At 31.4% G+C, this 23,912-nt stretch overlaps 1 protein-coding gene across 1 annotated transcript in view; it reads right to left on the reverse strand.

Moving 5' to 3' along the window:
* LOC123530840 (solute carrier family 28 member 3-like) overlaps window positions 1-23,912 on the reverse strand; it is a 62,362-nt gene extending 38,450 nt beyond the window's left edge. The window contains exon 1 of the mRNA XM_053517038.1: window positions 23,759-23,912. The gene's annotated coding sequence lies outside the window, so the exon portion shown is untranslated. The remainder of the gene's footprint in view (window positions 1-23,758) is intronic.

Raw genomic sequence — 23,912 nt, forward strand, 5'->3', positions numbered from 1 at the left:
ACTGTTCAGAACTTAACACAATTTTTTGTTCCATTTATATAATTATTAAACATATTTTTTAATAAAAGTGTAAATTCAAGAAAAATATTTTTTATATAACATTTCATGTTGTTTTGGTAATAATTTATCCATTTTTAATAATTGATCTATTATTGATCTATTATTGATAATACCTTTATTTTTTAGTTCTTCATTATTATTTCCAGCATCAATTGAACCACAAATTAACTCCAAGTCATTAACCAATTCTTCTGGATTACATGGACAAACGTCATAACCCTGTCCCCTAATTACTTTTTTAAATTTCATAGATCTTTTATTGATAGGCAATCCTGATTTTTCTGTTAATTCTTTAAATGTTTTTCTAGAATGAATTGAAAGTTTTTTATTATTGTTATATCTTTTATTAATCAAATCAATTAAATCATTATCTACTTTAGTGTTAATTACTTCCTTTCCAGTTCTTTGATCCTTAGCAACCAATTTGTTTTGATTATAAAGTTTATTTTAGTTAATAAATAAATTACCATATTGTCCATTTGGTGAAACTTTATATGGATTATGATGTTTTATTCCTTTTCCCGTATATTTTCCTTGTTTTAAAATATCATTGATTACGTCTCTATATTTTTTATAATTTTCCGACTCAGCTATAATTGCTTCCTGTTGCTCTAGCTCGAGACTTGTGGGGTTTTTCGTTCTAGTTATTGCACCAGATTCATTACCCAATTTTTTTTATTTTCTCTGATACCTTTTTTATGATATCCTCTACTTCTTCTTTTCTTTTCATTTTTTCATCAGGATTTTCAGATTCAGTGTGAAAAAAATCAAACACTTCTTGTGGCGTATAATATTGTTTTTTATCTAAAAGATCTAATTAATATATTTTTAAAATCAACTGTTAATTCTTTTGGTCTTGCTCCCAATTCTTCTTCTGGCTCTTCACTTGTATCATTAGTTGTTTCAGTTATTCCCATCTTTTCTCTTCCATAATCTTCTAATTTCCGAAATTCATCTCCCAATCTATTGATGTATAGGGAGCCGGTTTTGATGGTAGTTAATGGTGGTGGTTTTGGAATAGCTGTGGTAAACCTTGATATGTTTGTATGTCTTTCATTTCATCACTAGTAACGCTAATTGCTCCTTAATTCCAGTAATGCTTTTAACTGACTTGATAATGTTCTTTTTGACTTTCTATTTTTTCAGTAATTGGTATTAAATTTCAGTGTACATATCACGATTTGTAGCTTTTCTAATTTTTTCTTTCATTATTCTTTCTAAGAGCCCTCATCTTTTGCCCGACTAAGTTTTTTCTTATTCTTATTTCATTAAGTTTTGATTGCATTTAATAATAATGTAAGATAATGCAAATAATGTAGATAATGTAAAATAATGTAAGATAATGTATTATTAATATAAATGGAAATTCCAAATTATGATACAAAAAGAATAAATCCAATAACTTTAAACAACATTATCCTTTTATGCCGGATTCATTGTTTTAGAATGTTTAATATGTGATCTTCTGGATCTGGAAAACAAAATACACTAATGCATATACTCCGAAAACCTCTTATATATTATGATAAATTTACTTGTATGCTAAAAACCTAGAACAATCTAAATATCAGGATTTAATTAAACTTTTAAATGGAATTGCAGAAAAAATAAAATAGATCCAAATGAAAATACTTGAATATTCAGCTGATCCCAGCCAAATTGAACCTTTGAGAATCTTGAATCAGAAAAACAAAAAGTAGTAATATTTGATGATTTTGTATGTGAAGATAAAAAAGTTCAAAATGAAATAACAAAATACTTCATTCAAGGACGTCACAAAAACTGTTGTGCTATTTATTTAAGTCAGTCTTACTATAAAACACCAAAAGATATTTGAATTAATTGTTCACATTATATTTTATTTGAAAGTCCGAGTAAAAGAGAAAATAATATGATCTGTAATGAACAAAATATTAACCCTAAATCACTCGCTAATGCAACAAATCAAAAATATGATTTTTTGTATATAGACAAACCGAGAAATTTTTTTAAAAAAACTTTACTAGTAATATAATGGGAATTTTTATGATATAAATGAATCTGATAATGTAAGTAAAGTTAAATTTTATATTGATTTAATGATTATGCTACTAAAAAACAATACAAAAGGCTTGAAAAAGAAATTAGAAAATGATGTGGTTTCTATAACTGAAAAATTACAGAAACAAGAAGAATAGTCGCTGCTGATATTCATAGAGTCTATGCTAAAAACATTTTATTAAATTAATTAATTTCTATTTATTTAACAATAATATATAGATGGGAATTTTTAAATATAGAACAAATAAGTAAACCTGACAGCGTAAGTAAAGTTAAATTTGATATTGATTAAGTGATTATGCTACTAAAAACAATTCAAAAAACTTAAAAAGAATCAGAATCATATCTTCACAGAAATAAGGAACTTGATAACACAATGAACAGGGCATTAGATATGGGAGGTATAACCTATAAACCTAGGAAATCCAGATAAACCTAATGATGCAATTCGAGATGATTTATGTTTAGAAAAGTTCAGTGTAATAGATGATTATAATCTTGAAGATTATCAAAGTATAAAACAGACACTAGAACCAGAAGTAAAGAATATTGAAGATTTAACAAAAGATTTTAAAAAGAATTCATTATTAATAGTTGAATTACGAGGTAAAATTGAAGAAGAAATGAAAGCTATGGTTGATTCTATTAAAGAACTTGAAGAGAAATCTGATTTGACAGACGAAAACATAAAAGAAGTATTTCGAGTCAATTTAAACATTTTATTCACTCAAATTCAAGAATTAAAAGATAGTTATGATTAAACATGAAGAACTAAAAGACAAGATTATTGAAGCCGAGAAAAAGTTACAAAATAGTATCAGTTAGAAATCAGAACAGAAATAAATAAACTAAATACTGAAACTGAAAATAAGCATAAAGATTTATAAGAATTAATTTCAAATAAACTTGCAGAATATAAATCTGAACTGGAAAAGGCAGCTTCACAAAGAGGTGATGATCACGACACAGCATTAGATAACCTTAAAGAAGAGCTTAATTCTAAATAGATGAGTTTAAAAAACAAATTCGAGTGTGGATTAGTACTGTTGACAACCGTCATAATTTAAAGTATGCAGACTTAAGTAATATTACAAAAAAAATTACAAGAAGATATAACGCAGTTTAATGTTAAAGTTGAAGAACATAAAAATGAACTGGACCTTGTAGTTGAAAAATCAGTAAGACAAGGAGAAGCAATTAACACAATTAGGTCAGCTAGAAAATTAAAGAAACAACTCCGGATCTTGATTAGTAATGTTGACACACGTAATTTAAAGTACGCGGAATTAAGTAAACTTACAGGTTTATTACAAGAAGATATCAACGAATTTAATGATAAAATTAAAAAAATAATAAATGATCTGGACTCTGTAGTTGAAATATCAGCTAAACAAGGAGAATCAATTACTGTTAATACCCAAGCAATTTCTACTAATACCCAAGAAATTTCAAAAGTAAAAAATGTTTTCTTAAAACAAGAAACACAATTAGCTAGAACAAAAGGTGTTGTTGACAATTTGTCTGCTTCTAAAGTTGCTACAACAAAACGACTTGATGATTTAGCTGAAGTAATTCTTGAACTAAATGAAAATTATAAAACAATAGAAGATGAACTAGAAACAGTAAGACGTGAAGTGTTTCTTTTTGAACATTACAACAACAGACAACGACATATAACGGTTTTTGGTAAATTATTATATGATATTGAAGATAAACAATTACAACAAAAGGTAAAGACCCAAGATTTTTTTGCATTATTTGGAATACGAGCTAATAAGATTACAGATTATAAAAGTTTTATTAAAAAAGGAACAAATAAATTTCTAATCGAACAAGATGAGAATTATATAATTGAAGCTAACATTATCATAGGAATTGTAGACTCCTTTAATAAAAGTTTTGATTTTATTTTTAGCTGGTTGGGGCTGGATGGTCACACAAATGGAATAGAGTATATAAAACCTGAGGTTAAAAATACAACACTTGTTTTTAAGAAAAAAATTAATTTAAGCAAAAAAACATGGTTTGCAATTTTACAAATGAAGACATATCGAAAATACCTAAAGGTGGTGATACATTTACTATAGAACCAGGAAGTTATCTCAAAATATATCTGTCAATTGATTATTTTCATTTATATAATTGGGAATATTCAATAATAAAAACGAAAAAGTAAGTAAAATAGAAAGACAATTAATAAGAAAACCTCCATTGTTCTTAACATGTTATACCGAAGATACTGATAGTGGATTATTTCAATGGAAAACTGTAAATGCTAGTCCTGGTTTAGTTCAAAATGGTAATAATGTAACAATTAATTTTAATTGTATTTTAATTATTCTTGTTGATGCAATTAAATTAGATAAAGGAGAAGCTAAATTACAACTAAAAAATAAAGAAAATGTAATTCTTCAAAGTTAGATACAACACAAAAAGAAAAAATGAATCTATTTCTATTAATTATGCTAATAAATTTAAAATGAATGATATTTTCATTAATTCTTTGAACGTTTAAAAATATTCAATTAACAATTTATGGTTCTATTATTTAAGTAGAAACTTATGTTTCCCCTAAAACAATCATAAAAAATCACATCATAAAGATGTTTTAAAAAATAAGAAACTATGTTCTTTCTAAAATTAAAATTAAATCATAAAGATGCTTAAAAAATCAAAAATCACATCATAAAGATGTTTTAAAAAAATAAGAAACTACGTTCTTTCTAAAATCACACCATAAAGAATGTTTTAAAAATAAGAAACTATGTTCTTTCTAAAATTAAAATAAATCATAAAGATGCTTAAAAATCAAAAATCACATCATAAAGATGTTTTAAAAAAAAATTACATCGTAATGATGTTAAATCTTTTTTTTTATTGTAGGCTTGGGTAGTAATCCCATCCTTAAGAATAAATCTTTTATCGTCATAAACATGATAACGACGTTTTATTTATAACATAACTAGAAACATATGTTTTTTTTGATTTTATAACTTAAATTTATGTATATTTGTGTTGAGTTAAACAAAGTATCTTTATAATTTTTGTGGGTAAGTGTGTTTTTCACAACACTCTTTTTTATACCCTTACATTTTTTTATATTTTTATCATCCTCTAATAGGTATGAATACATTTTGCTCCGTAATCCAACAAATTCAGTTACTGGAATGCCGGCAGCTTCATCTTTAAATTTTCCAATGACTTTTTTGTTGTCATCGAAATAGAATTTTGAATTATTTTTATAATCGCTATTATCGAATAATTCTTTATCTTTATAGAAGTCTTTATAGACATCTTTGGTTTTTATTTCATAGCAAAGAGAATCAGTGTCAGTGAATAACAACTTCGCTGAATCTCCATATTTTTGTTTTATATAATTGTAGTGGAAGTCATACATTAAGAACTTTGATAAGTCTAAAATGCACATTCCCACATAACTGGGTCTGTTTAATAACAAACTTTCTTTTATTCTATTTATTCCATATAAATTATCGTTGAATTTTGTTGCACTAACAAACGATGGTTTGGCAACATATTTTAATAATATTTTTTCGTCATGGGTTAATTTAATGTTAACCCTTTTTCTTAAATTTTCCATCGTTTTTCCAAAGACGGAGTTGTTCATTAATTTAAAGAAATCCTTTTCAAAGAAATTCTTCGACTCAGATCTTTTCTGAGTATTAAAATTAATATATTTTTCTAACCAAGGACTTTCATCAAAGGTTAGAATTCTGTGTATTTTTTTTATTTTCAATCCTAACTGATTATACAGTTCAAGATTTTTATAATGTAATATGTATTTTTTTTTTATTCCTTAAAGTAGGAACCAACTTCTTTACATTGCTTTTTCCTATTTCAAATTTTTCTTTAATATTTTTACTATAATTAGATAACCATTCGTCTGGTATAATAATTTTCTCTGGGGCTAATGGGTAATCATTATGAGAATCCCATAATTCCTCTGGATATTCTAAATCACACTCAACTATAAAATTACTTTTACCCTTTGCTATTAATTTCTTAAATTGTTTTTTCGGTTGTCCATTTAAAGTTACCTGTGGGTAAAGACTGAGACATGGCCCAACATATAAATTATTTGCATCTAAATATGTTATGTATTACTTTTTTCTTTTTTATTATAATTTTTATATTATTATTCGCCTTACTGTAGCGGTTAGCTACATAGCTAATTCCACCTCTAAGGCCTTTTTCTACGAATAACTGCATATCAATGTCAGTTATTTAAATCTAATTTGATTTAGTCATTTTAACATTGCATCCCAGGATAACCCAGGACTGCTAAAGTAATGACAGGGTCTAACTTTGTAGTAACTCATACAAATTTTTCTAAAGTTTTCAAAAACATCAGTCAAAAGTAAAACATCTGTTTTTAAATATAAATCATGGTATTCACCCATCGTCTTAATTTTAAATTTTTTCCAATATTTTTGGCATGTTTATATTCTTCATCAGAAATATTATTTTCATTTAAACGCAGAATAAAACTCCTTTTTAGAGGCAACTTTTTTTCTTTGAATTTATAAAGGAATCCATATATCATACGGATAAACACCTTTTGTTTTTAATAATTCTATTTTATTTCTATTAAATTCTTGGGATAAATATTAAATTAGGAATATTTTTACTAAGTTATCCAATGATTGCGACATAAATTGAAAGGAATCAATAAATACTAAGTCGCTAATCATGAACGCCATGTATTTTTCCATATTGTTTGGAATGACGTTTATATTTTTATAAATTTTCCTATTTCTGCATTATAAAATGAGAGTCATAACCTCTCAAAGTATGGAATACAACAGGATTTTATGTGTTAATCTAAAATTAATATTACACTCTGAGTGAGCGCTCCTCTGAATTACCAGTAATATGACAATGGCCCCGGACTTTATTGAATCTTTTGTATATTCTTTTTCACAGATATGACAAAACTTTTGTTTTTTAAATTTTTTTCGTCTTTTATAGACATTCTAAATCTTTATTAAAATTATTTTTTAATATTTCTTTACAACGCTTTTCTTCTTCAAGCATTTTTTCTATAAATTTATATACAGCATCAGGTCCTCTATAAACCTGGGTTGGTTTTGTATATTTATCGTCATAGCAACAGACGACTTTATACCCGTAGCCACAATCTGTATGTTTCTGATATTCCTCGGTAAAGGAAGAATCTGGATTTGGTTGACTACTTGACACCTTTTCTGTCAATGCTTCAAAATCAGCGTATATCACAAAAGGTGCCGCCAGCTGTTTTTTAAAATTCTCAAATTGTATTTTGCTACCAACAGGAGGCATCTTAATAGCCTGTGTCCCGTTGATAACAAGACAATTTTCTTTATGGTTGTTTAAAATTCTTTCATTTGTAAAATTTTGCAAGCAACTTTTGCAGAAATGTTTTTTACCATGATATTTAGTTTTTGTAAACATTAGTCTGTCAAAGTCTTTGATCCAGACATAATGATTAACTGTAACTTACAATCATCATTTAGGCTTTCAGAAATTAATAATAAATCACAGTGATCTTCAAAACCACTCTTTGATATATATAATGGGTAGACACCAAGGTTCTTCATACCCAATACATTTAATGAAATACTATTTGAGTCTCAATTCTAGGTATTCATTTAATGTAACAGGAAACTTTATTCTGTGTAATCAACTTTTTCAATATGTTTCTTAAAATTAGAAACTCTTTCAGAATGTTTTTTTAACAGGAAATTTAGATGCAAATGGCACCACCTGAAACATTCATTATCATTGTTTTTTATGTTAATTAATCTTTCTTTGGATTTTGTAGTGATTTTGGTAACTCTAGATAACTAGAAGCTGCTAAAGGCTCATATTTATATCTATTTAAATAATGAGCGTCGACTGACTCTATTCGCAGCCGCTTCCTTCAGATATCCAGTTACCATTCTATTTATTATTTCGTCAAAGGCTGTACGCAAAGTTTTTTTTATTTCGTTTTTGTTAATAACTTCTAAAGCCTTTGATTGGAAATAGGCTGATTTATATATTTCTTCATTTTTATCCATTTTTGCAAAAGTTATTTTTAAAACAACGTTTATTTTTATACCTTTTAAAGTTTTAAGTTCATTTTTAAGTATTCTCAAAGAGTCGTTTATAGTTAAATTAATTGATTCTTTGGATCTTGTTTATATTCAGTTTTAAATTTCAAATTTCTTATAATATTGTTTTTTTTGATCTCTCAATTTCCATCTATATATTATTTAGAAAAAATTCTTTGAACAAAACGCACAAACGATAAAAAAATCATTTCTAAAAATTATATATTAAAAATATTTCAATTTATATCTTTTCCCATTGTTTCTTGATATTCCAAATTTACCCTACCTCTACCTTCACAACAATTTGCTATCGTTCTAGAATTAATATTAAGATCTTAGATGTTTGATAAATAGTTTTATATATTTTTTCCTCGTTTGTACTACAATTTATGTAATAACTTTTTTAGGATTGTTTCGATAATTATTTGGTCTGGGACAATCACATAACCTTTCGGTATTTTCTTCTTCAGTTAATAGCAACCACATTTCCATTCAAATAATTTATTTTTTTCTGATAGATAAGGATCAATAACATTTTGTAATTTATCAATGAATGATTCTTATATTCATCGTTAACTATTTGATTAAGTTTTGATTTAATAACATTTCTTCTTTTAAGAACTTTTTATATGAATCTTTGTCTGGATTCATTATTTCTCCTAAAGTGCTAGATAATTTGGCATATCATTCTATCTATCTTTCTATTAACCATTTATTAATACTTAGAAAAAATCTTTACAAAAAAACGCACATTGAAAACATATTATTCCTCTTTGCCTTTATATCCGTTAAGTTTAAATTCTTTCATTATCTTTCAAAGGGTATTAAATAATTTTTTTCTTTCTGCATTTCTAACAGTATTGTAAAATATCTTGAATAACTTTTTCTCTTCTTCTTTTCTAGGATTATTAGGATTATGAACAGCTTAAAGCCGCAATCCGTGCTTTTGTTATTAGTGTTTTATTTTGTGGTGATGTAATTTTAAAATAGCTTTCTTATCGTTAAGTTTTAGTCTATTAATAAATATGGTAATTACTGATGGAACAACACCAATAGCTGCTACAAATATAGGAATAGCTGGAACAAGCGCTAATGCAGCTGAACAACTAAAGATATTTGTTGTAATATATAACCCAGTACTTACTCTCCCACAAAATTTATAACTTTTTCTGTAAGCAGCGGCTATTTTAGTTAGGTGAATATTTAATTGATCTATTGTTTCTATTCCAGCGGCAGCGCGGGGGCTACCGAGTCCCTCATTATTAGGAATTAAATTTTATTACTCATTTAATATAATATTTTTAATTTAAATTTCTTCCAATTCACTAAACGGAACCCAGCTATTAAATTTTTCATTGTAACCTTTCATTTTACTAAAGCTTGTTTTTTCTTATAGTCTCGTCTGATAACTTTTTCTATTCTAAAAAAAATTCTTGTGTAGTAGGTAAAAGTTCTTGTTCGTAAAATGAACCTTGAACTATTTCATTATTTAAATCTTTAATAGAGTATGTTCTTGGATTTGTATTATAATTCCATAAATTATAAATATTTCTCTGTCCAGTTTGGTGTATACCTTTTTCAAAATGTCTTTTAAGTTTGCTTAAACGAACTCGATCACCAATTTTAAATTTTGGTTTACTCTTTGGTACTTTAAACGACCATATAATTAAAGTAAACAGTACCTTTATTAAGTTTTTACTAGCTTCGGTTGGTGTCATTTTTATACTAGAGTGTTTTGTTTGTTATATTATCAACCATATCCTGCAAATATTTAAATAAGTATAAGTATTAATTGCTGTAAAATATTTCCACATTATTCTTTTTAAAGTTCTATTAAATCTTTCAATTACTACAGCCTTACCTTCATTAAATGTATGGTACATGTTAATTTTAATTTATTCAAAAATGATTCAAACTTTTATTATAAAATTTTTTTCCTTCATCTACCCATAAATTTACTGGTAATCGTCCTTCTAAAATTATTTTTCCAAATGCTTCAGTAACAGATTCTCCAGTTTTATTCTTTAATGGAATAACCCAAGCATATTTACTGAATATATCAATAACGGTTAACAAGTACTTTACTCCTTTATTGTATTTTGAAAAAGCTTGCATGTCAACTAAATCAGCAGACCAAGTATCATCAATATCATTGACAATCACTCTTCGTTCCTAAATTTTCTTTTAATTGGTTTGTGTAATCTTCTGCTAATTCATCACTCCATTTATTTCGGGGCAGAGTATACCCCTTTTCCCGTTTTTTGACTTTCGTTTTTGTCCGAGACCAAGTTTGTATTTCGTTTTGATTGTGGGTTTTACAACTAAATGTTTTGCAATCTTTTCTCCAAATGTTTTTGATTTAGTATTCTTTAAATTTGATAGCATTTCTTTGTCACATTCGTTTTTACTTAGTCCACTATCATAACAATAATCATGATTCATACATACTACATCCAGTTCGTTGACAGGAGGTCCATTATCTAAAGGATTTCCTGGCCCACAATAGTTATATCCTGGAAGTGTTAACCCTTTTTTAGGTAATAAAGGTAACATTGCTTTATGGATATCTAAATTACCCCCTGTACTTTTAACAAACTTGATTTCATTTTCCACAAGACGCACAAGTAGCCATTATCATTTTTCTCCCGTTTTTTGTTGTAACATAATGGGATTTATATTATCAGTAATCTTCTTTCTTTCAAACAATATATTTTATTTGTAAACTCATCTATATTATATGTATTTTAATTTAAATCACACAATGTCAAGCTAAAACAAGTACACTCTGTGGTTACTATTGTTTATTTTTCATAAAAATGTTACAAGACAAAGAACTGTTGTATGATTTATTGTATAAAATACTAAAAGTTAACAATCAAAGAGCAAACGAACAAACAATTATAAATTATTTTAATAGGTTTGTTTAAAAAAATATGCTTGTTGATTTTAAATTAAAAAGTTGTTTTTTAAATTTATAAAAATTGTTGATTTTAAATTAAAAAGTTGTTTTAAAAAAATATACGTTTTAATAGTAGTATAGTAAATAGGTTGTTTGGTATACTTTTTAAATTTAATTAAAAAAAATAATTTATGAAAATTGTTGATTTTTATAAATTATTTTTTTTAATTAAATTTAAAAAGTTGGCCAGACAGCCTATGTACTATACTACTACTGGGAGCACAACAAAAAAATTAAAAACTTTGCTCCAATGTTGCAACTAATCTGGTAAATTTTGAATAGTAATTAACTTATCATTGAAATTTCGCTATTTGTTTAACATTAAAACATGTTGAAAAACTACAGAAATCTAATGATAGCAGGTGCGTTTCATTAATTTTCTTTGTATTTTTTATTGCAGAAATCTTTGCCACCCTTCTGATGTATTTAGATGAGAATTTATTTAACGTTTAACACAATTTATAGCGGACAAAATACCACTACCAAAATATTTCATGACAGAAAAAAGTACACAAAATATATTACAGAATCCTGTTTTATTCATAGCTTACCATCATGACAGTGATAGGATAATAGGATTGCAGGATTGCGATGCGATAGTATGGTTTTAGGATAGCGATGACAGGAAAATAGGATGACATTATCGCCATCCTAATATCCTTCTATTTATTTGGTTGTTTGTTAATTTGTCATGGTCTATCAAAGCATGCATTTTGATCAACATTATTGTAAAATGTTCCACAGAAAACTTTGACATTGCCTTCAATATTTCACTTTTAAAATATGATTAATAAATGCGAATAACATTGCAGCGATAATGTGAACTGATGTGTACTCTTTTTATTTAATACCTTGCATTGTTTGTCATTTTGTCGATGATAACATCTGAAACTCGTCTTCAAATATTTTGCGTGATGTTTTAATCCTTATGTACGTAATAACTTTAGCATGTCGTCAGGTGTAAAGGCTGTCGATGGTTTATCTATGGTGGCTGAGGTTACATTGCGTTGGCTTGCGCGCGGTTTATGTAACACGTTTCTTTGTTTCTGGCACACACGCCAAAGCGCCATAACCAAATTTTGAAAGTTGTGTGTGTTGTTTTGGTGGTGCGACATAAAGGCACATAGAACGCGACGGAAGGAAACATTTAATTTCGTATATAACAGAGAGTTCGAGTAACGTGAAAGACTTTCACTGGAAGATAACAAGGCGCACCTGTTGGTGAGAAAGTGTTTTCTTTGCAGTGAAGAGAGAACGTCATCCGGTTGCTCAAAGTTATTTATCAATTTAAAGTCCCTTAAGATAGGTTTCCAGCTATATGGAAAAAATGATAACATTCTTTTAAGGACACGTCACGGCTGAGATAGTGTAGCATTATTACAATACACAGCCGGTATTGAAATTGTGTTTCTAATACATGTGTTCATTAGCAAAATCCGCAAGCCAGGGTTGACGCAATTTTCACGAAATGCGAGTTTTTCGTTATAGGTTAGAATTTGCTAAATGTCTCCGCTAGTATTTCAATGTAAAAATAACAATGTATAGCATCTTCTCTTCAGCATTTCAGCCTTTCACTTTTTGCGAGAATGCCTTTGTCTTGAAGGTCTGTCTATAGACAATCAATAAATAATAAAACATTATGGGGTTTTCCATTATGCAGTGAAACCATGGTCGCCTGACTAAGACACGTGATAAAAACGCTAATATTGCGTAGGTGGACATCAGCAGGTACATGTACCTACTTTCGCTTTCATTCCACCCAGCAGCTTCGACACACACTTTGAAGAATGTTACCGGGAACGACTATACGGGCCCGTATAAGACCTTCCTGGTGTTACTTACGTAGCTTAAAGTCATCCACAGACATTCTTCTTTACCACAAAACATCAATACAGCTTATATCTGGCATAAAAATGACCTTTACTAGGCGGGAAAATGGCACTATATACTGATTGAAGTACCTTCGGTTGGACCACAGAGGCATAATCTGCGAATTACTACCTTCGTACCTTATTTGGATATTTCCCACGAATGAGTAGCGAATAATTTTGTTGTAACAAAGTCGTCAAGCTAGCTTTGACGCTTTGCCTTATTTCATATTTACGTCTTATTAGTTATCATACGTGCGCTTTTTAAAAATTTTCAATCTTTACAAATAAATACGTGCATATTATCAATGAATACAATTTGCCACGGTTCAGTGGTTTTGCCATAAGCTTCAGAACATTGTATGAGAAAATTGCAATGAAATTGTTAATCAAACAGTTTCAGAAGAGTCTACTTTGTCTACATTGACATTTTATCCACTTTTGTATCAGTTCTAGTGTGACTGCTTCAGCCTTGTTTTTACATGCATTTATACAAATAGGTCAATGTTTACACGTTACAGAATTGCTTAAATCAATAAAGTTCAACACACTCCAGCAATTTTGCAACAAACACCAAACAATTATATCTATCGCTTTAAAAGACGAATATTTGTACAAAATATCTACTGTAGAGAAGTGAACAAAAAATAAAAAAAGTTATGACAAGAACAATGAAAATCTCCACTGGTAAAGTTTCATCAAAATCGGCCTATATTTTGTTAAATACTTCATGCAGCGATGGGTTCTACATCAGAATTGTAATATTATGATATAATACCCAAGAATCATACAAAACAAAAACCTTTCTACAAAGTGCACAGTCGTTCGGCTTATAACCTACACCATGAGAATAAGTGGTCGATAAAACAAATGAATTATAGGGATTGTTAGTGACCCTTAACGGAAATATGTTGGGTCAGTATGATAAATATAGGGACTCGGCTAACGCCCCACACACCATTTATCATATTTCCGTGGAGGGTCACAATTACTATTCATAGGTAATACACAAATGTGTGTATTTCAATGTCAAAATCCCCTATAACTCAGAATGCGGGTTTGAACCTCTACAGGCAGCCTGTCTGGGCATGTAAGGCTTTAAGCACTGGTATTCGGCAATAGGGGTAAAATGGCTTCAGGGGGAAGGGTGCGGTCATGACTGTTTGTGTAAATATTATTATTATTATTACGTACAACACCACTGAATATGTCATTGTATAGAAATAGGCGTTTAATCAAATTATTCAGTTTTCGTTACAGTTTCATCGCCAAGTGATGGAGTAAGTCACTTCCTCTGCAATACTACACCGCACGAGGTCCATTCCTTATTTCAAACAAACGACATTGCACTGTCAACAATATACCTTGCAAAGGGCATGCTTGACATTACATACAAGTATACATCTATGTATAAATACATAATAAACCCATCAAAAAGTTATGTGGTTACATTTGGATATCGTTCAAGAAATAAAACTCCAATGAACTTGCAGTTTGGTTCCGATAAAACTAAAGTAGTTCAGAAAGACAAAGTCATGTCGATATTTACCATTTTATTTTTATTAATGAAAGCCTGCATTGCATGGACAGAAGCTTCTGTAACTGCAGCTAGGTACATTTGTAAACACAAGGTGCATGCAGTAAAAGTTGGAATAACTTCTATTTTTTGGTGTGGTTTCGGTGTGATCGTTAGATACATTATATCGCTCTGATTTTTCTCGTTTAACCTTTAGCCTGCTGGCGGGAACTAGTCCAGACCAAGATCAGCCTGCATGTCCATGCTGGATGATCATGGTCTGCACTGTTCGCTATTCAGTCAGTAAATTTTTAGTAAACACCTTTCGAATAATAAATGGTATTGCCCAAATTGAATAATGGACCGGTCCATTTTAATTTGAGCTCATTATTATTCCTGGAAAATGAATTTGAAAAAAAAATGCTGAGAGATCTGATGTCGTAAAATTTACATTTTCCTACATATCATTTTTCTCATGAATGATTTTTTTTCTTTACTACCTGCTCAACATATCTATAAATTATCAACAGTAATAAAAACCATGTCCGTCATTGCATTAGTTTGTTTGAAAAGTAACGATATAAAGTTCACATCCGAACGTCCAGATATCTAAATAGTCATACAAGAGTTATCTGCCACTGTCTAAACTTTTCCAAGTAGGATCATCTTGTTCGGACTAAATATTGCATTTGGCCTGAAAAAATAAGTATGAAAGGTTAATCAATACAAAAATAGAGGTACTTTAGTATCACGTTCTACCAACAGTAATTGGAATTTTTATGTACCATCTTTTATAAAAACATCAAGTAAACACACCAAAATATGGAGGGAACATTTGTCAGCGCCGGTTCTCACGAACGTTTGAGGAAACAGCCATTTTTACAATGCCAAACAATCTGCATTGTCGCTACCGCGCGTAGTTATACATAAGGGCAACTCAGCCTAGATTGTTAGAATAGTGTAACATACTGAAGGCGCTCCAATATCTGAAGCTTCTTTCGTTCTCTAGCCACCCATACACTGGACTCTTATCCGGATGTTAGTAATTATAGTTGGATGAGCAGGGTCTCAAAGTGACGATTCAAACAGTGTTACCAAAGGACCACTGTGTCCGTTTTACGTGAAGCAATACTTGTAATGTGCTTTTATTGACTAATTTCACACGAGAGAAATCCAAGCAAAAACGGCATCAATGTTGGAACAAAGTGTGACCCTTTCTAGACCACTAGAGTTAACATGGTTTATAACTGAAAGTGAAGGTTCCTATCGATATTCCGGTGCATATTACGCACTGAAAACCGCTTTAAAAGTCGGGAACAGAAGTTGTTGGCGTTGCCTGAATATACTGTGGCATTGCACGAATAAACTTTTAGTTTTTGTTTTGTTTTTGTTGGTTTAACGTCGCACTGACACAAGCATAGGTCATATGGCGACTTTCCAGCTTTGATGGTGGAGTAAGACCCCAGGTGCCCCTTCGTGCATTATTTCATCACGAGCGGGCACCTGGGTAGAATCGTCGACCTTCCGTAAGCCAGCTGGATGGCTTCCTCACATGAAGAATTCAACGCTCCGAGTGAAGCTATACTTTTAGCGAATAAGCACTGAAGCATACTATTTGCATGTACAGGCAATATCAATTTTATTGAATGTGAAAAATGAATTTATTATATGATATGTTTTGAACCTCTGGTTTTGTTGGTAACACATGAATGTTTGAACCACATAAATAGTGCCTTAACAAAAGCAAAACACCTGCTAACCTGCAAGTTAGTCTTATACTTCGCATTTCAATTAAGCAGCTATTTGCCCTAAGCAGCTAATTGTGTCAGTAGACTTGTGTCAATCCCTTAGTTGGCTGGTTAATACGGGTTTGACTGTAGTTTCTAAGTTTTCATCCCAGTGAAAACTTCTAATTTTTTATACGTCTGTGTCAGATCGACATCAATTGTAAAAGTACATTAAAATGTCTCTACAATTAATATTTTCTTTATATTTTTTTCTTACCCGTGACATGAGCGTTTTCAAAGAAAAAAATCAACGTCAGAATTAAGAAATAAATACACGCTATCAGAGGTCTTGATTTCAAAACTGTGTAAGTCTACACCTGTAAATTATCTTTACACCGTAAAAAAAAACCTTTAAATTGACATCAAATAAATTGAAGGTTGTTTTTTTAAATAGTTGTCATGCTTTAGCTTTATCGTGTTATCTTTACATTACTGTACGCACGTATGGTTTTGTTAACATGTTAAAATTATTTTTCTAGTCTTCTCTGTTCTACATTTACTTTAGGTTACTTTAAGTTACATCCTGAATTAGCGCCACTGATACAACTCCTTTTCCAAAAATCCCTTGACACTGGAACTTTACCGAAGGACTGGACGACGGCGAACGTGACTCCACCGTACAAGAAAGGACTGAAAAGTGACCCTGCCAACTACAGACCTATCTCACTAACATGCATTCTATGTAAATCACTGGAACACATCATAGCATCAAATCTCTCGATCCACTTTAACAAGAATGACATCTTGTATGATCTGCAACATGGATTCAGAGAAAAAAGGTCATGTGAAACACAATTAATACAACTAATTGATGACCTAGCACAAAATTTAAGTCGAGGTAAACAAACAGATCTCATTTTACTTGATTTCAGTAAAGCATTTGACAAGGTCAGTCACCTAAAGTTACTTTATAAACTACAAGAGTGCGGCGTTAACAAACAGGTTATCACATGGATAAGGTCCTTCCTGATTGGCAGAACGCAGTCAGTACTCATGGACGGAATGAAATTCGATGAAGCACCTGTCACATCAGGTGTCCCTCAAGGCTCAGTCCTTGGCCCCTCTTATTCCTATTATACATAAATGATTTACCTCCGTCCTTACAATCACAAGTCAGGTTATTTGCAGATGACACCGGAGTTTACCTCACAATCTCTAAAGAACAAGACTGCGTCACACTACAGCAGGACCTTCAGAAACTAGAAACTTGGGAGCACGGTATGGTCACCACACACACAAAGAAACATACATAAAATAGAAATGGTGCAAAGAAGAGCTGCCAGGTGGGTAAAGGGTCAATATTCATATTATGATAGTGTAACAAACATGTTAAATGATCTCAGTTGGCAGACACTCGAGGACAGACGGACAATTGCTAGACTTTTCATGTTTTACAAAATCGTTCATGGTTACGTAGCTATTCCAGTCCCACCGTATCTAGTACAGCCATTGAGACGAACACGTCATATGCACGACCACTCCCTTAGGCAGATCCATACAAACATTAATGTTTTTAAGTTCTCTTTCTTTCCATACACCGTTACCCTATGGAATCAACTGCCACCCCTGATCGTTAATCAACCTGATCCTGAACATTTCAGACATGCTGTTAACGCATCCCACTACTATTAAGTGACTACACCCTGTTTTATCCTGATTTTACTCTTGTTAATACAGTTTTATCTTGCACTATCTTCCTTTTGACATCTTACTGTCATTCTTTTAACTTTTATTCTGGCACAGACGCGCACCTGCTAGTTATACCCGAAAGGGGCGTCAAGCAGTATACATACATACATACATACACAGAAATAGGTTTAAGTTACTAAATAAGAAATAGGTTTAAGTTACTTAATAAGAAATAGGGTTGGACTAGTAAAAGGACATCAGCCAGTGATCTACACAACTGTAGTTTAAACAAGACCGCGATGAATGATGAAGCATGACCGTATTCTTTTCACTTTGCTACCGCCTCAATAGTCTAGCGGTAGTGTCCACTTTGAGTGCGGGATGTCTGGGGTTCGACCCCCGGCCGCGTCATACCAAAGACATGAAAAATGGTACTGGTAGCTCCCTTGCTTGGCACTCGGCACTGAAAGGGTTGTACCAGGAGGTAAAACAAGAGCTCCGCCAAGCAGTACAATAGAAGGGTTACACCAGAGGATGGGAGCAAAATTTAAAGAACTTGACTGTTGAAGCCCAAAGGACAGGAACAACAAAGGGAAGAAATCCCCCAAAAAATTCTAGGTCCAAAAAAAAAATCCTTACCAGGTACATGTATTTCAAAATACACCTAAAAATCCATGTTATACCACAGAAAAGTGGTCTCGGTTTTTCCCTATAAAAAATAAAAATAGGGTTGTATTTTATCACTTTGTTTGTTTAGCCCTAATTTAATCAAGCTTTCTAAACTCGTTATAACGGTGAGAACTGGTTTGCAATAAAGGTGAGAAATATCACATGCAATCTATGTACTGGACAGTAGCTATACAGTAGCTTATTATGATAAACAGAAGCTAGTCTATCAATGGTCCAGTCTTGTATATTGGCCCTTACCACCAATACGCAGACTGTATCATCCCCATAGGCCACATACCTTGCATATCAGAATCAGTGTCTTTAAGTAAAGTTATCTTTACCTTTCTGATCCGCTTAGCACTCATTCGATCTGCTGTGCATGGACAATTTTGCCTAAGACCAGGTTTGGTTAAAATCTAGCATGTAGCTCATGAAATGAAGTCATTTAAATTTTTATTCCTATTTGTTTTGGGTTAAGATTAACACAAATAAAACTTGGTCATATAGAAACTTTTCCAGCTTTTAATAATGGAGAAAGAACCATGGTGACCCTCTTACAGGCATGACCGACCGCCGATCTTCCGTAAGCCAGCTGTATGGCTTCCTTACATGAAGAATTCTATACACCAAGCAAGGTTTCAATTTAAAAAAATATCTTTGGTTGCATCTAAAAGGTGCAAAGAAGAACCATTTGAACAATTTCAGATTGGTTCATACACGGATACTACAAAGATTGGTGATGATGAAGGTGTAAAGCTGAATCATTTCTGAGAAATTTGAGAGACACATGCAAGTATGCCATATAACAATTCTGAAAAGGCCCAGAAGAACTCATTTAGAGGTTTTCACTATTTTTGGGGCTCTTGCGGTCCTTAAAACTGGTCAAAAGGAAGAACTTGGACAAGTTGACAGATACCAATTTAATGTATATCCATCATGCCAGCGGTTCATGATAAACTGTTGTTTTTTTTTTTTTGTTTGTGCACACGCGCACGCACGTGTTCGTGAATGTCTTTTTCAACATTTTTTTTTTCAGTCATATAATCGATGGTGTCTACTTGTAACAGTGAGCGCAATGCCTGACTTTCATGACCCCCGCACTCGAAGCGGGCGCACTACCACAAGGCTACCGAGGCGCCCCCCCCCCCCCCTCCATTTGTTTAGTTTAGCTAAAGGGGGCAGACAAACTTGAGGTCTATACAACCTGTTTGGTGAAGATCCATCAAATGGTTCATTTGACGTCTCTAAAGATTTTCTTTTTCATTTTGAGCACTAGTGACCCTTAAGAGCGGTTAAGCCAAACCATTTGAACAAACATTAGAGAGGTCCGTGCAAGAATCTGGGCCTGTAAATCGACAGGGGGTGACCTAAGTAAACTGTCCATATCTTTCTTAAAACTGAGCATTTCTTGATGAAACTTTGTAAAACATTTGGTATTGAGTCGTGTTTGACAATAACACTGTAAAATTGGAAAAAATGATAAGAAACATTAATGACCACCAATTCAAACACGAGCTGTCACAGGAGACAGCGCGCTCGACTATTTCGATGCTGGATAGTGACACTGGGCACATCTGAGGAAGCTGGAGCTGTCACTGGAGTGTTTAATGACTCCGATGTGGATGAAGATATTGGACAATAGCTTGAGTCTGTGTCAAAAGTAATAAGTATTAAGAGAGATAAAGTGTATCAAACATTAAATAAGTATAATTCTACGCAAAAAGGGGACATAATTCATGATATATTGGTGCAAGAGTGATGCACCTTGTGTCATATGATGTGGGTGATGATGTGGAAAAACTACTTTAAGTTTGAATCAAATCAATTAGTAATAATTAAGATAGAGTGAAAGTGCACCAAAACTTTAACCTGGAATTCTAAGTAAAAAGGGGAGATCATTCATGAAATAATGGTGCTAGAGTGATGATCCTTGTGTCATATGATGTGAGTGATGATGCTGAACAACTATTTTAAGTTTGAATCAAATCCTTTCTGTAATAACAGAGAAATAGTGAAAATGCATCAAAATTAAATTAACCTTAAATTCTAAGTAAAAGGGGGCATAATTCATGAAAAATTGGTGCTAGAGTTATGGACCTTGTGTCATATGATGTGTGTGATGAGGTGGAACAACTATTTTAAGTTTGAATAAAATCCATTTAGTAACAACTGAGACAAAGAGCAAGTGCACCAAATTTAACCTGAAATTCTAAGTAATAAGGGGGATAATCATGAAATATTGGGGCAAGAGTTATGGCCCTTGTGTCATATGATGTGAGTAATGATGTGTAATATTTATTTTAACTTTGAATCAAATCCTCTTTGTAATAACAACGATATAGTGAAAATGTATCAAATTTAACCTTAAATTCTAAGTAAAAGGGGGGCATAATTCATGAAAAATAGCTGCTAGAGTTATGGACCTTGTGTCATATTATGTGGGTGATGATGTCGAACAACTATTTTAAGTTTGAATAAAATCCATTTAGTAATAACTCAGATAGAGTGGAAGTGCATCAAAACTTTAACCTGAAATTCAAAGTAAAGAGGGGGGATAATGCATGAAATATTGGTGTCACAGTTGAAGGCCCTTGTGCCATATGATGTGGGTGATGATGAGGAGTAATTGTTATAAGTTTGAAACAAATCCATCAAGTAATTACAGAGATATAGAGAAAGTGCATCAAAACTTTAACCAAGGTGCAAACGCGGAAGGAGCCGACGCCGGGTCGAGTAGGCCAGGGGTGACTAACTCAAAGGTCCCTTAAATCCTAATGTGGTCGTAACGTCACCTTTTCTTGCTCATAGGGATTTTTTTGATTAACTCAATCTTCACGTAAGATATGAGATACCTTAAGTAATGCCGTATCTTAGCATTTGAACAAATGCAATATATATATGGTATTGAAAATCGTGAATTTCTTAACTATTTGACATTGAGAAGAGCAATTGACAAAAAATGGGAAAAACACTTAGCTGAAGAGCAAATCAACTTAACGCTTGGAACTGGATATTTAATAGATAAAATTAATCAAACTATAAAAATGAATAAAATGTTGTATGAATTACAAATTAAACAAATACACAGTAGCAACAAAAATCTAAAGAAATGGAATTCAGAATTATTAGGAGAACAAATTAGATGGAAACATGTTTTTACAATACCAACAAAGTGTACTATCGATTCAAAGTTAAGAGAATATCAATATAAATATCTAATGAGAATAATACCAAATAACAATTATTACAATTATCTGTACAAATGCAAACTCACAAATTCTAGATTGTGTGATTTCTGTTCAATGGTCCCAGAAACCCAGAGGCACCTTTTTGGGAATGTCAAATAATACAACAATTCTGGGTTAATCTACAAAGACTTCTCAGAACTAAAAATATTCAATTAGATATCCTTAGTTATAGAACAGTGTCATTAGTACGGAAACGTATATTGACCCCCCTTTTATATGCACCATATAACTTGAATATTAATGAAATATCTAATTTCTAAGATATGAAACTAAATACATGCTATAACTTTTACCACAAATTATTCTTGTAAAATCATATAAAATGTATTGATCGAACATGTTTATGTTTATAAACAGAAGTATTATGTAACAGATGTATATATTGACGTATGTTTGTAATCTCAAATGAAAGAAGTTACGTTTAATGAAGACAAATAACCCCTTCTTTAAAGATGATTTTTTATCTCCGTAAATAAACATCTGTTAAGTATTCGTTTATAATTATTACAAAATTACGTCACCAGCGCGCGCGTTTTCTAGCAGTCAAAGGGAAGATTGCTCACCGCACCCCAATGAAATATTTCTTGAACCGGGACTGTTATACATACACTTTGTATTCTTAAAACGATAGCTGACATCAGACATACTATTGTATTTTTTTTTAAATCTTAGATCTCCTAATGCAGCTTTAGTGAATGATAAATAAATTCTGAATTCTTCGTTCGGAAAGAAAGAAAATGCTTCTAAAACCCTTTGCCATTGGTTTCTATGGTGGATGATTTCTGCCATTTCGTGTTAGCAGGGCGAAAACACAAAAACTCGACAAAAACCTAATTTGTCGTGTTTTCGTGTTGTCGTGTCGGCGGGGCGAAAACGCAAAAAAACGACAAATTTTACGCGAAAATTCGACGTTTAGAGGGCGCCGACGCGACAAATTTATCTGTCGAGTTTCCGTGTTGGCGGGTATAAATATGTCGTGTTGGCGCCCTTTATTTGTCGTGTTTTCGTGTTTTTGCACCGCCAACACGAAAACATGACAAATACCTTATCTGTCGAGTGTTTGTGTTTTCTCCTCGCCTACACGAAACACGACAAATACATTACTTTTGAGTTTACGTGTTTTCGCCCCGCCGACATGACAACACGAAAAACGCTACAAGTACCTTTCATACATCGTAGAGTTACTCTGAAACCTATGGTGTCTAGTTTCTGCCATTTCATGTTCCTTCTTTTAAAATGTTGTCAGATAGTTTTTATACATAAAACATGTGATATTTAACAATCTTAATAACAGGATATTTGTTTTTTCATACTTAAATAACACTTTGATAAATGCACTTCGAGGATAATTATCAAAACATGTCATTCGATCAGATTACTTATTTATGTGGAATAAATAAATAACTTTACGGGAAAATTCGCTTATGTAGTGCTTTACATATAAACTAAAACAACAGCTATTGATAATTTGCTAAATATTTAGAAATACAGCATACTTTATATATTAAATATATACATAATCATTTGAAGGACTACTTTCACATTCATCAATACATATAACTTGATTAAACCTTCCCATTCGTTTTATATATTTTAAATATAAGGGGGGTCAATATACGTTTCCGTAGTTTTGGACTCCTACATACGAGGACATGTTTGCTCGACGTTTCAGTCGTTCAGTTTTATATATTTTAAATATAAGGGGGGTCAATATACGTTTCCGTAGTTTTGGACTCCTACATACGAGGACATGTTTGCTCGACGTTTCAGTCGTTCAGTTAAGATGTTCGACTTTCTAATGTAATTTATTAGCTAGTTCAGTGATTGATAAAACATTTCTGTTGCATATGCATATCTGAAACTCTGGGATACGGTCAAAATAAATGTACTTGCCTGATGCAGATTTTGGTACTCCTAGTCCTATAGTTTAGTAAATATTTCACAACGGTCATTCATATAATAATTTCTATTGTAGACGCGCACTTTTATTTCACTGTAAATGCTTACCGTGCTCAAATGTAGATTTATATCAACAAACGTTTTACCA

This window comes from Mercenaria mercenaria, chromosome 11 (genome assembly GCF_021730395.1).
Source record: "Mercenaria mercenaria strain notata chromosome 11, MADL_Memer_1, whole genome shotgun sequence".
Classification (NCBI taxonomy): Eukaryota; Metazoa; Mollusca; class Bivalvia; order Venerida; family Veneridae; genus Mercenaria; species Mercenaria mercenaria.